Raw genomic sequence first — 14,439 nt, 5'->3', positions numbered from 1 at the left:
TTTAGATCAGATGAATACGAGTACAGTGCATTCGGAAAGTATTCAGACCCCTTGACTTTTTCCACATTTTGTTACGTTATAGCCTTATTTTCTAAAATGGATTAAATAAAACATGTTCCTCATCAATCTACACACAATACCCCATAACGACAAAGCGAAAACAGGTCAAAGAAATCATCCACAGAGCTCCGAGACAGGACTATGTTTAGGCACAGATCTCGGGAAGGGTACCAAAAAATGTCTGCAGCATTGAAGATCCCCAAGAACACAGTGGCCTCCATCATTCTAAAATGGAAGAAGTTTGGAACTACCAAGGCTTTTCCTAGAGCTGGTCGCCCAGCCAAACTGAGCAATCGGGTGAGAAGGGCCTTGGTCAGGGAGGTGAACACGAACCCGATGGTCACTCTGACAGAGCTCCAGAGTTGCTCTGTAGAGATGGGAGAACCTTCCAGAAGGACAACCATCGCTGTAGCACTCCATCAATCAGGCCTTTACGGTAGAGTGGCCAGACGGAAGCCACTCCTCAGTAAAAAGCACAACAGCCCGATTGGAGTTTGCCAAAAGGCACCTAAAAGACTCTCAGACCAGGAGAAACAAGATTCTCTGGTCTGATGAAACCAAGATTGAACTCTTTGGCCTGAATGCCAAAGAGGAAGGAGGAAACCTGGCACCATCCCTACGGTGAAGCATGGTGGTGGCAGCATCATGCTGTGGGGATGTTTTTCAGTGGCAGGGACTGGGAGACTAATCAGGATCAAGGGAAAGATGAACGGAGCAAAGCACAGAGAGATCCTTGATGAAATCCTGCTCCAGATCGCTCATGACCTGACTGGGGCAAAGGTTCACCTTTCAACAGGACAACGACCCTAAGCACACAGCCAAGACAACGCAGGAGTGGCTTCGGGACAAGTCTCTGAATGTCCTGGCCTAGCCAGAGCCCGGACTTGAACTCCATCGAACATCTCTGGAGAAACCTGAAAATAGTTGTGCAGCGACGCGCCACATCCAAACTGACAGAGCTTGAGAGGATCTGCAGAGAAGAATGAGAGAAACTCCCCAAATACAGGTGTGCCAAGCTTATAGCGTCATACCCAAGAAGACTCGAGGCTGTAATCGCTGCGAAAGGTGCTTCAACAAAGTACTGAGTAAAGGGTCTGAATACTTATGTAAATATAATATTTCAGTTTTTTATTTTTAATAACTTTGTAAACATTTCTAAAAACCTGTTTTTGCTTTGTCATAATGGGGTATTGTGTGTGGATTGATGAGGGGGGAAAATGATTTAATACATTTTAGAATAAGGCTTTAACATAACAAAATGTGGAAAAAGTCAAGGGGTCTGAATACTTTCCAAATGCACTTTATATAGGCTGGTCGGATCTGACCCTAGATCAGCTCTCCTACTCTGAGACGCTTAGTGAATGCTGGAAAAGTTCTCGAAACTGCTTCTAATATCCACTGACTCCAGAAATAAATGTCAATACAGATTAAATGCATTATCAAGTTACTATCATTAGGTCTATCAAGTTTTAGGATACCTTGGTAGGCCTATTGATCACAGCAGAGAAGAACATACTGTTTCAAAATCAGTTTCACCCCCCAAAAAATGGAAACAGAAGCAACTAATCGCATAACATAGGCCTACTGTAGGTACAGAGGCACAGTGGACAGTTATAAAGCAGCAGGTTGAGGAAACTTGGAAAAAATTGATTTCCAAAGTGATTAAATATAAAATATTTACTTTTCTTCCAAATCACTGTAAACTTGCAATGTGAAATAAATAATAGGATTCTGCGAAATGTGAAGAAAACATCTGGCTCAGACCAAAAGGAATAACCGTATTTTACAACACGAGCTCCTGACAGATGGTATTGTGAAGCCATTTGAAGGGACCATGACAGACACGTTTATAACTGCGTGTTCCCACACGTGTGTGTGTGTGTGTGTGTGTGTGTGTGTGTGTGTGTGTGTGTGTGTTTGTGTGAGAGTGTGTGTGTGTGTGTGTGTGTGTGTGTGTGTGTGTGTGTGTGTGTGTGTGTGTGTGTGTGTGTGTGTGTGTGAGAGCCCTGAGTGAGAGCATGTCGGACTCGGACAGTGGGGAGAGGCAAAAGGTCATTGAAGAATTGGAGAAAAATCTCCCCCTGCTTGAGACTACTCTGTCAAATAAATGACTGTGACACACATCGAAGCATGCACAGTAACAGGCTACTTGACCGCCAAAATAACGATTACCCTCCGAAGAGCCAACATACCTGTCCCATATGTGCACCAACCAGAGAATGTAAGCGGAGCGGAGCTGGAGTGGAGCGAGGCGTGGAGCATACCCAGTAGAGCTCACTTTAGCTACTGTCATTGAGTTCACTAAATATTTTCATAAAGATACTGATAAAACACACAGGTGCTAAATCAATGTGACTTACAAAGATCAGGAGGACCAAGAGCAAGAGCAAGAGAGGCCGTGCGGTGATGTAGTGTCCACAACTGAAAAGACACGTATCCCGAGAGCATGATGATGTACTTACTATGTGCACATGCTAACAGAAAGGAATGAGGTGGGTAGCTAGCTAAGTGTGTCATTGTAGCAAAGTACACACTACCGTTCAAAAGTTTAGGGTCACTTAGAAATGTCCTTGTTTTCCATGAAAACATACATGAAATAAGTTGCAAAACGAATAGGAAATATAGTCAAGATGTTGACAAGGTTATAAATAATGATTTTTAATTGAAATTATTGTGTCCTTCAAACTTTGCTTTCGTCAAAGAATCCTCCATTTGCAGCAATTACAGCCTTGCAGATCTTTGGCATTCTAGTTGTCAATTTGTTGAGGTAATCTGAAGAGATTTCACCCCATGCTTCCTGAAGCACCTCCCACAAACTGGATTGGCTTGATGCACTTCTTACATACCATACGGTCAAGCTGCTCCCACAACAGCTCAATAGGGTTGAGATTCGGTGACTGTGCTGGCCACTCCATTATAGACAGAATACCAGCTGACTGCTTCTTCCCTAAATAGTTCTTGAATAGTTTGGAGCTGTGCTTTGGGTCATTGTCCTGTTGTAAGAGGAAATTGGTTCCAATTAAGCGCCGTCCACAGGGTATGGCATGGCGTTGCAAAATGGAGTGATAGCCTTCCTTCATCAAGATCCCTTTTACCCTGTACAAATCTCCCACTTTACCACCACCAAAACACCCCAAGACCATCACATTGCCTCCACCATACTTGACAGATGGCGTCAAGCACTCCTCCAGCATCTTTTCATTGTTTCTGCGTCTCACGAATGTTCTTCTTTGTGATCCGAACATCTCAAACTTAGATTAGTCTGTCCATAACACTTGTTTCAAATCAAATCAAATTTATTTATATAGCCCTTCTTACATCAGCTGATATTTCAAAGTGCTGTACAGAAAAACCCAGCCTAAAACCCCAAACAGCAAGCAATGCAGGTGTAGAAGCACGGTGGCTAGGAAAAACTACCTAGAAAGGCCAAAACCTAGGAAGAAACCTAGAGAGGAACCAGGCTATTCCAATCTTCCTCTGTCCAGTGTCTGTGTTCTTTTGCCCATCTTAATCTTTTATTTTTATTGGCCAGTCTGAGATATGGCTTTTTCTTTGCAACTCTGCCTAGAAGGCCTGCATCCCGGAGTTGCCTCTTCACTGTTGACGTTGAGACTGGTGTTTTGCGGGTACTAGTGAATGAAGCTGCCAGTTGAGGACTTGTGAGGCGTCTGTTTCTCAAACCAGACATTCTAATGTACTTGTCCTCTTGCTCAGTTTTGCACCGGGGCCTCCCACTCTTTCTATTCTGGTTAGAGCCAGTTTGCGCAGTTCTGTGAAGGGAGTAGTACACAGCGTTGTTCGAGATCTTCAGTTCCTTGGCAATTTCTCGCATGGAATAGCCTTCATTTCTCAGAACAAGAATAGACTGATGAGTTTCAGAAGAAAGATCTTTGTTTCTGGCCATTTTGAGCCTGTAATCGAACCCATGATGATGCTCCAGATACTCAACTAGTCTAAAGGCCAGTTTTATTGCTTCTTTAAACAGAACAACAGTTTTCAGCTGTGCTAACATAATTGCAAAAGGGTTTTCTAATGATCAATTATCCTTTTAAAATTCTAAACTTGGATTAGCTAGCACAACGTGCCATTGGAACACAGGAGTGATGGTTGCTGATAATGGGCCTCTGTACGCCTATGTAGATATTCCATAAAAAAATGGTTTCCAGCTACAATAGTCATTTACAACATTAACAATGTCTACCCTGGCCTCCCGAGGGACGCGACCGGGAGGCCCATGGGGCGGCGCACAATTTGCCCAGCTTCATCTGGGTTAGGGAGGGTTTGGCCGGCAGGGATATCCTTGTCTCATCGCTCACTAGCGACTCCTGTGGCGGGCCGGGCACAGTGCACGCTGACACAGTTGCCAGGTGTATGGTGTTTCCTCCGACACATTGGTGAGGCTGGCTTCCGTGTTGGATGGGCATTGTGTCAAGAAGCAGTAGGGCTTGGTTGGGTTGTGTTTCGGAGGACGCGTGGCTCTCGATCTTCGCCTCTCCCGAGTCCGTACAGGAGTTGCAGCGATGAGACAAGACTGTAACTACTACCAATTAGATACCACGAAATTGGGGAGAAAAAAGGGGTGAAAAATAAATACAAAAAATACGAAAAAATTAAAAATAACAAATAAACAATGTCTACACTGTATTTCTGATCAATTTGATGTTATTTTAATGGACAAAAAATGTGTTTTTCTTTAATAAGTGAGCCCAAACCTTTGAACGGTAGTGTATTTAAACAAAAAAATCATATCTCTTTTCAAGTTTGTTCCTTTTCGTTCAATTATCTATTCAATAGGCTATCATTGATTTTGGCCCAATAGGCCTGCTGACATATTACCTCTTCCAAGGAGCTTTCAGTTTTGATGGGGTTATTTTGCCTAAAAACCTTTAGGCCTACCTAGAGTATACTTTTTTTTTTTTAAATGTCAACTCTGCATCTCTGCCCAGCCTGTCAAGAGTGGCCCGAAGGGTGTTTAGCATCCCCAGTGGCTCTGTAAGCACGGAGAGGGTATTCTCCGCTGCTGGCCTGCTCACCAGGCACCATCGCATCAGCCAAAGACTCTGGCCAAACTAGTGTTTCTAAAAGTGAATTCAAAGGCCTAATAAGGCATTTTTCATTTCACAGCCTATATGCGCAATTTATAGATAAATACACTAAAATGTTGTTTAAATGCTGAGCGCTTAATGTTCATGCCAGCCTAGTGTGTTGCACTCGCCAATGCTTCACCATGTATTTCTTTGTAGGCTATAGCCTTGAAATAATAGGCTAATAATAATAATACAGTCGTAATAATACATTTTGGTTCCTTCTTTGGTTACATGTCTGGCTTCTGACCTACTTAGTGTTGCTGTTTAATACAACACGTAGCCTATTTAAAATTATGAGTGCTTTTTACTGTCACCTTGTATTGTTGTTCATTCAAATCTGATGGTTTGGTTTCAATACTTCACAACCAAATGATATGTCCAGGTAGTCACAGAAATAGATGGGTGTTGTTTCAATTGTGATTTTAATGAATGGAGCGAATTTGGAGCGGCAGTTTTTCTTCCTGTGAAGCGAGGAGCGGTTTTCACAGTGAGCGATGAGTGGGAATTCCGACCGCTCAACTCCGCTCACATGCTCTGACATCAACTACTGACCAGACGTTCCTTACAGCCAAGTACACAACATCGCTCAGGTGCAAATTCTTTACAAGGTCAAAACAATAAAGCCTCATGTAAGTGTTAGATATCTACTGTATGTCTTCAACATTATTGACAAACATTTGTCAGAGGGAATCTGTCAAAAAAGAAAAACCTATGATCCGCACAATGTCAAACATTGACACAACCTGTAACCTCTTGCTCCTGGACAGATTTCTCAGCATAGACAATAAAGGAATTTCTATTTTAAATACCCCCAACAAATGTTTGCCAAGACTTCCCTCTAGTGGTGACATTATAGTACTTCAGGAGTATGCTGGTCACAGCATTCAGGTTGTTTACCTTTCACCATTGAAATGTTCAGGAGAGATCTGGAACAGGATGTTTCAGACCTGTCTGGTCAGCGAGAGGGAGCCAGACGGCTCACCATGAAAGTCTGGCCCACATCTGAAACACGTCTCCTTCAGACAAGACAATGAGCAGACTTTAAACATGGAAGCCCCAGCAATTTGGATTCAATTAAAAGGGTCATACTCATTCCAATGTCAAGTCTTGGGAGATTGTTTCCATATGAAGTCAATGGGATCACCCATTTTTGCTAAGGCCATTCACTGGATTGGAGACATACAATATCTTACAAGATCTTACAAGTTAGAGGACCTTAACCTTCTGTGCTGTTCACATTCCAAAACACTGCACATTCATAGACAGGGCCAGTAACTGAACTTAAACTAAGTAAGAAAAGTAGCAAATCCTGTTTTTATGAAAAAGTACAGTAAAAAACAGCATTTCACAATAAATGACACACAGACAGACACTGCCGGGAAGAACAGGAAGCAGTCATGACGCAAACATCCACTATCACGAGCCAAGATTGATGTAAGAACTTAGTTCCTATTTTGAACTGATGGGCCAATGAACAATATTGTGAGAGGTGTCATCATGTAAGTTTACCCATCCACCACTGCTAAAAAAATCCACATTCCTTGCACAGTCCTTACCAGAATCTTGAATGGATGCACCTGGTAGATTATTCTGTGGGCACCCACAGCCTCCCACATCTCCTCTGAGGCCTGGACTGCCTTCCCTCTCAGCCTCTGCATCACCGCAAGTTCCTGCTCCTTGATGAAGGCCTCTAGGCCAGCTACCAATAGGCCGTTAAACCCCTGCAAAAAGAGAAGCATGACATAAACATTCATGGGTTTAAGGAGTAAAAATACTGACAACAGAATTTCATGCGACAGACATCACTGTAGTCAAGAGACCACAGCAAAGCACAGTACTTACTGTGCTCCCCTCATCAAAGCAGAATAGCACTTTAGGTCTCATGTCAGAGACATTAAGGACTGGGGTGATTTTACTGGAGAACCTTAGCTAGGACCTGAAAACAGACACTAAAGCAGGTAAGACAATCGTTTGAATCGAATCGAACTTTATTTCTATAACAATGCATTTCACAACCCACTTCACATAAATGTCATGTGCATTTCATCATTAAATAAAAGTTTAACACTTTTTTGCTTACTACACGATTCCATATGTGTTATTTCATAGTTTTGATGTCTTCACTATTATTCTACAATGTAGAAAAGAGTCAAATAAAAAAAATAACGAAAAATGAGTATGCTGTGTCCAAACTTTTGACTGGTACTGTGCGTGTGTATACAGGTAAAGTCGGAAGTTTACATACACTTAGGTTTTTCAAGCACTCCACAAATTTCTTGTTAACAAACTATAGTCTTAGCAATTCAGTTAGAACATCTACTTTGTGCATGACACAAGTACATTTTCCAACAATTATTTGACAGATTATTTCACTTATAATTCACTGTATCACAATTCCAATGGGTCAGAAGTACATACACTAAGTTGACTGTGCCTTTAAACAGCTTGGAGAATTCCAGAAAACTATGTCATGGCTTTAGAAGCTTCTGATAGGCTAATTGAAATAATTTGAGTCAATTGGAGGTGTACCTGTGGATGTATTTCAAGGCCTACCTTCAAACTCAGTGCCTCTATGCTTGACATCATGAGAAAATCAAAAGAAATCAGCCAAAACCTCAGAAAATAAATTGTAGACCTCCACAAGTCTGGTTCATCCTTGGGAGCAATTTCCAAATGCCTGAAGGTACCACGTTCATCTGTACAAACAATAGTACGCAATTATAAACACCATGGGACCACGCAGCCGTCATATCGCTCAGGAAGGAGATGCGTTCTGTCTCCTAGAGATGAACGGACTTTGGTGCGACTCAATCCCAGAACAACAGCAAAGGACCCTGTGAAGATGCTGGAGGAAACAGGTACAAAAGTATCTATATCCACAGTAAAAAAGTAAGTCCTATATCGACATAACCTGAAAGGCTGCTCAGCAAGTAAGAAGTCACTGCTCCAAAACCGCCATAAAAAAGACAGACTACGGTTTGCAAATGCACATGGGGACAAATATCGTACTTTTTGTAGAAATGTCCTCTGGTCTGATGAAACAAAAATATAACTGTTTGGCCATAATGACCATCGTTTTGTTTGGAGGAAAAAGGGGGAGGCTTGCAAGCCGAAGAACACCATCCCAACCGTGAAGCACGGGGGTGGCAGCATCATGTTGTGGGGGTGCTTTGCTGCAGGAGGGACTGGTGCACTTCACAAAATAGATGGCGTCATGAGGAAGGAAAATGATGTGGCTATATTGAAGCAACATCTCAAGACATCAGTCAGGAAGTTAAAGCTTGGTTGCAAATGGGTCTTCCAAATGGACATTGACCCCAGGCATACTTCCAAAGTTGTGGCAAAATGGCTTAAGGACAACAAAGTCAAGGTAATGGAGTGGCTATCACAAAACCCTGACCTCAATCCTATAGAAAATGTTTGGGCAGAACTAAAAAAAGCATGTGTGAGCAAGGAGGCCTACAAACCTGACTCAGTTACACCAGCTCTGTCAGGAGGAATGGGCCAAAATTCACCCAACTTATTGTGGGAAGCTTGTAGAATGCTACCTGAAACATTTGACCCAAGTTAAACAATTTAAAGACAATGCTACCAAAAACGAATTGAGTGTATGTAAACTTCTGACCCACTGGGAATGTGATGAAAGAAATAAAATCTGAAATAAATCATTCTCTCTACTATTATTCTGACATTTCACATTCTTAAATTAAAGTGGTGATCCTTACTGACCTAAGACAGGGAATGATTACTAGGATTAAATGTCAGGAATTGTGAAAAACGTAGTTTAAATGTATTTGGCTAAGGTGTATGTAAATTTCCGACTTCAACTGTATATATAGTTTCACACTAGTTTCAAAAGTTTGAGGTCACTTAGAAATGTCCTTGTTTTTGAAAGAAACAGTGAAGAGGCGACTCCGGGATGCTGGCCTTCTAGGCAGAGTTGCGAAGCAAAAGCCATATCACAGACTGGCCAATAAAAAGAAAAGATTAAGATGGGCAAAAGAGCACAGACACTGGACAGAGTTACTCTGCCTAAAAGGCCAGCATCCCGAAGTCGCCTCTTCACTGTTGACGTTGAGACTGTTTTTTGCAGGTACTATTTAATGAAGCTGCCAGTTGAGGACTTGTGTTTCTCAAACTAGACACTCTAATGTACTTGTCCTCTTGCTCAGTTATATATATATATTCTGAGTGTACAAAACATGAGGAACACCTTCCATTTTGCCCTGAGAACAGCCTCATATCGTCGGTGCATGGACTCTACAAGGTGTGGAAATTGCTCCACAGGGATGCTGGCCCATGTTGACTCCAATGCTTCCCACAAAGCCCAGCAGCATTGCAGTTCTTAACACACTCAAACCGGTGCGCCCTGGCACCTACTACCATACTTCATTCAAAAGGCACCCTCTGGATGGATCACATACACAATCCATGTCTCATTTGTCTCAAGGCTTACAAATCCTTCTTAAACCCGTCTCCTCCCCTTCATCTACACTGACTGAAGTGGATTTAATGAGTGACATTAATAAGAGATCCCAGCTTTCACCTGGATTCACCTGGTCAGTCTATGTCATGGAAAGAGAAGGTCTATATATTCAGGTTTGGACTAATTACTTAAAATGTAATTACGGTTTACTTGAAATGTAATTTCAGATTACATGACAATTAAAGTAATTAGTAAAATAATCCATTGAAATAGTCAAAATGAGTAATGTAATCTGATTACTTTTGGATTAACGCCTTGGTAAAGCAGCATCTGCTTCGTCAGTTTATGTTGCAAACGATCAATTCCATCTCTAAAGCTTTAACGCATGCTTCCCAGTCGAAACAGTTTGTGCATATATTATGACAACATTTTGCGACGTTTTGGTTCGTTTGGTGATCGGCAGGAGTTTTGGGACTGTTTGAGCACACAAAATGTTTTCTTGAGGCTTGTCGAAGTTCGGGAGCCCAAGTATACGCCCCTTTGTTGGTGATTGGTCAACAGTAGGGATTCTTCAATGAAGTGTTGTCATTCAAAGACAGACGACTACTTTTCATGCACATCTTTTCATTTGAGAAATACTGCATTCAAACATCTTACCTAGATGTCAAATTGCATGACTAAGACCTCCACTCCAAAAACATCCAAATTAACTACAGATTGAGTTATTTTAGATTCATTTTGACTATTTTGAGGAAGTGTACTGGCTATGTTGTTGTTACGGCGTCTCAAAGGGGATAAAAAAGTAATATTGGCCGTTTACGTTCTAGTTTTTCAAGCAAAGGAATTTTAACAGAGTATGCGAGCAGACGTTCACTTGGCCTAGCCGAGCTCTGCTGGGAGCAAACGGAACTTATGTATGCGGACGCCTTTAGTCTACCAACTCAACCCCAGAATCCTTGAGCAAGTGCTGGCTCAACTTCGTAATGCATATTCTTGATGAAATGGCATCACTAAAATGTCAGCTTTACTGTCAAGTTCCAGAAATAGCTTTTCCAAGCCTCATTCTTTGATTGCGAAATTATAGGCTTACACACAGCCACCAAACAGAATGTGGCCAGTAAAATAGGAAATGGTCATTTGAATGTCTGGCCCTCCCTTCATATAACAGTCTGGTATGCTGTCTCTGCCTGGCCGGCTCCCCTCTCTCCACTGGGATTCTCTGCCTCTGACCCTATTACGGGGGCTGGTTTACTAGTGCACTTCCATGCCGTCCTTAGGAGAGGTGTGTCACTTGAGTGGGTTGAGTCACAGACGTGATCTTCCTGTGCGTTGGAAGAGATCTTCGTGGGTTATACTCAGCCTTATCTCTGGGTAGTAACTTTGTGGTCTGTTGATATCCCTCTAGTGGTGTGGGGTCTGTGCTTTGGCAAAGTGGGTGGGGTTATATCCTGCCTGGTTGGCCCTGTCCGGGGGTATCGTCAGACTGGGCCACAGTGTCCCCCAAACCACCCCTGTCTCAGCCTCCAGTATCTATGCTGCAATAGTCTATGTGCCGGGGGCTAGGGTCAGTCTGTTATATCTGGTGTAATTCTCCTGTCTTATCTGGTGTCCTGTGTGAATTATAAGTATGCTCCCTCTAATTTTCTCTCTCTTTCTCTCCTCTCCCGGAGGACCTGAGCCCTAGGATCATTACTCAGGACTACCTGGCCTGATGACTCCTGGATGCCCCCGTTCCACCTGGTCGTGCTGCTGCACCAGTTTCAACTGTTCTGCCTGCAGATATGGAACCCTGACCGGTTTCACCGGACGTGCTACCTTGTCCTAGACCTGCTGTTTTCGACTCACTCTCTCTCCCACACCTGGTGTCTCAACCTCTGAGTGCTCGGCTATGAAAAGCCAACTGACATTTACTCCTGAGGTACTGACCTGTTGCACCCTCTACAATCACTGTGATTATCAACTTTGTCCCATCCATGTTTCCGTATGACAAGTCTGGAAATATGTTAGTAAAATCAGTTAGAAGCTGTAAGAAAGACACCCAGTCTGATTTCTCCAGTCTGATTTCTCCTCACTATATCGCCGGTTGACCATGTGATTGGCAACTGGCTGGATAGACCCTGGGTTATCAGAGTCCATTGCTGTTTCATACTGAAAGACATATGTATTAACACAAACTAAACTAGATTCATATAGACTAAAATAATCTCTAAAGTTCAATTTCCACTTTTTCTTTCCTCTACTTAGTGTTCTGGCCTAAAGACCAACACATCTCATCAATGATCAGAACAAGTTGTGTTTCAGTAGCCTATATGAAGATACATATGTAAGATACATATATAAGATACATACATAAGATACATATATCACGGTTGACAACTCCCTTGTGTCCTCCTCCCAGAGTGCTAAGAACCTTGGCGTGATCCTGGACAACACCCTGTCGTTCTCCACTAACATCAAGGCGGTGACCCGATCCTGTAGGTTCATGCTCTACAACATTCGCAGAGTACGACCCTGCCTCACACAGGAAGCGGCGCAGGTCCTAATCCAGGCACTTGTCATCTCCCGTCTGGATTACTGCAACTCGCTGTTGGCTGGGCTCCCTGCCTGTGCCATTAAACCCCTACAACTCATCCAGAACGCCGCAGCCCGTCTGGTGTTCAACCTTCCCAAGTTCTCTCACGTCACCCCGCTCCTCCGCTCTCTCCAATGGCTTCCAGTTGAAGCTCGCATCCGCTACAAGACCATGGTGATTGCCTACGGAGCTGTGAAGGGAACGGCACCTCCATACCTTCAGGCTCTGATCAGGCCCTACACCCAAACAAGGGCACTGCGTTCATCCACCTCTGGCCTGCTGGCCCCCCTACCTCTGAGGAAGCACAGTTCCCGCTCAGCCCAGTCAAAACTGTTCGCTGCTCTGGCACCCCAATGGTGGAACAAGCTCCCTCACGACGCCAGGACAGCGGAGTCAATCACCACCTTCCGGAGACACCTGAAACCCCACCTCTTTAAGGAATACCTAGGATAGGATAAAGTAATCCTTCTAACCCCCCCCCTTAAAAGATTTAGATGCACTATTGTAAAGTGGTTGTTCCACTGGATATCATAAGGTGAATGCACCAATTTGTAAGTCGCTCTGGATAAGAGCGTCTGCTAAATGACTTAAATGTAAAAATGTAATGTAATATGTAACCTAGCCTTTTCAAACCAAAAACATGTAATGTTCTCCATACATCAAACAACAAACAGAGTCACCTTGCAATAATAACTCACCTTGACCGTGTAGAGAGTGTACGGGTGCGAGCCGGTGCCACGGTGCTCCTTGGCCATGATGGTCCCGGGGATGCGGAGGTTCTGGATGATGATCGGGCTTTCGGGGCTGCTGAGGGGCTTGAAGCTGAGGGAGGGCAGGGGCACCATGGGGGAGGAGGTCTGCAGAGGGGCCTTGCAGCAATTAACAGGTTCAGCCAGTCTGGATCCGATAGTTTCGTAAAGAAGGGGAGAAGAACATTGCACGTGATGAGCTCCCCGACCACAAACATTCCCGTTCGGGTTTCCAGGTGAGGCGGTGGGACAAGAACATGCAGCAGCAGGTCAACAATAGCCCTGGTGTAGTTCACCTCCATGGCCGAGCTCTTCACAGCAAGGTGAGGTGTGCAGACCCGGGAGTATGCTTTCCAGAGGCTGTTCTCTCCATCTGGTTGCTTTTTCAGCTCGGCCATAACATATTTGGCTCTCAGGTAACTCTGAAGGTGGCCGCCACACAGGTCCAAAACCCCCTGAGTCAGGACCTTACGGTCCACTCTTCTTGACCGACTCTTCAGAGCCATTGCCATGGAGTACATGGCACTTTGCACCTCGACCTCAAAGTCCCACTCTGTGGACACTATGCAGTACCAGGAAGACACAAAGTCTTCGATGATCTTGTGCACTGTGGTCTGTACATAGTGGTCTAGCTGCCGCTCACTCTCAGGCGAAGGAGGGACCCTTTCCAATGTGATGAACCTCTCCTGGTGAACAGCGCTGTTGGGAGTCCAGGACAGCCTGAGATCCCAGCCAGCCCCTCATGACCACCAGGAGGCTGGTGAAGGCACACAGCAGCCATACGTTTAACAGTAAATGGAAGAGAATCAGCCATGTCAGAAGAGCTCCAAAGCCCAGTTGGCTCCGGCGTGGTCCACTGAATTGGGCCAACAGTCTCGGACTGAGTGTGAGACATGGCTCTTCATATGACTTTATATTCAGTGTCAATTTTTTTAAATATATAAGTAACGTTAGATTAATTTCATATTATTTAGCTGGCAGCACATATGTGAATAGACAGCTAGTTCATTTATTCTCTGTGATAAACTCATTTCTTCCCTGCAACCTGCAGGAAAAATTTGTATTATTGCCTGGCTAGCTAGCTACTGGTGCTAAGTTAGCTGAGTAGCTCAGGCTAACAGCAGTGGTGTGGACCTAGCTAGCTAGTTAACGTTATACTAACGTTAGCTACCTACTGTACTAAGCTAGCTAGTTACTATGTAAAAGTGAAAATGTTTCATCTAGCTTCATCTAACGATTTTGTAATGACACATTGACTTTACAATGAACTGATCATATGGTCTATTATATTACTGATATGATGGGATGTCGGGTCGCCTTTCCTTTCGTTAGCTTGCTACAGTAACTAACGTTAGCTACTAGCCAAGCATTCCAATACTTTAGGCTAAATTACCCTAGCTCAATTTACGTTAGTCAATGTAGCTAGCTGTATGTTTCTGAAAGTACGAGAAGTGAAATTATACAAGCGGTCATAGCAACTGTATCACTTGCAAGAAGCAGGCAACGTCTTGTCTTTTTTTTGACAGCTCCGGCATTAGTTTGTTT

General features: G+C 43.6%; 1 pseudogene; it reads right to left on the bottom strand.

Moving 5' to 3' along the window:
• Positions 1-4,757: 4,757 nt before the first annotated feature.
• LOC106580928 (sorting nexin-19-like) lies at positions 4,758-13,860 on the bottom strand (annotated as a pseudogene).
• Positions 13,861-14,439: the final 579 nt, after the last annotated feature.

This window comes from Salmo salar, chromosome ssa20 (assembly GCF_905237065.1).
Source record: "Salmo salar chromosome ssa20, Ssal_v3.1, whole genome shotgun sequence".
NCBI classification, from domain to species: domain Eukaryota; kingdom Metazoa; phylum Chordata; class Actinopteri; order Salmoniformes; family Salmonidae; genus Salmo; species Salmo salar.
Note: the sequence above shows the minus strand (reverse complement) of the source record. Positions and strands in the feature narration are given on the sequence as shown.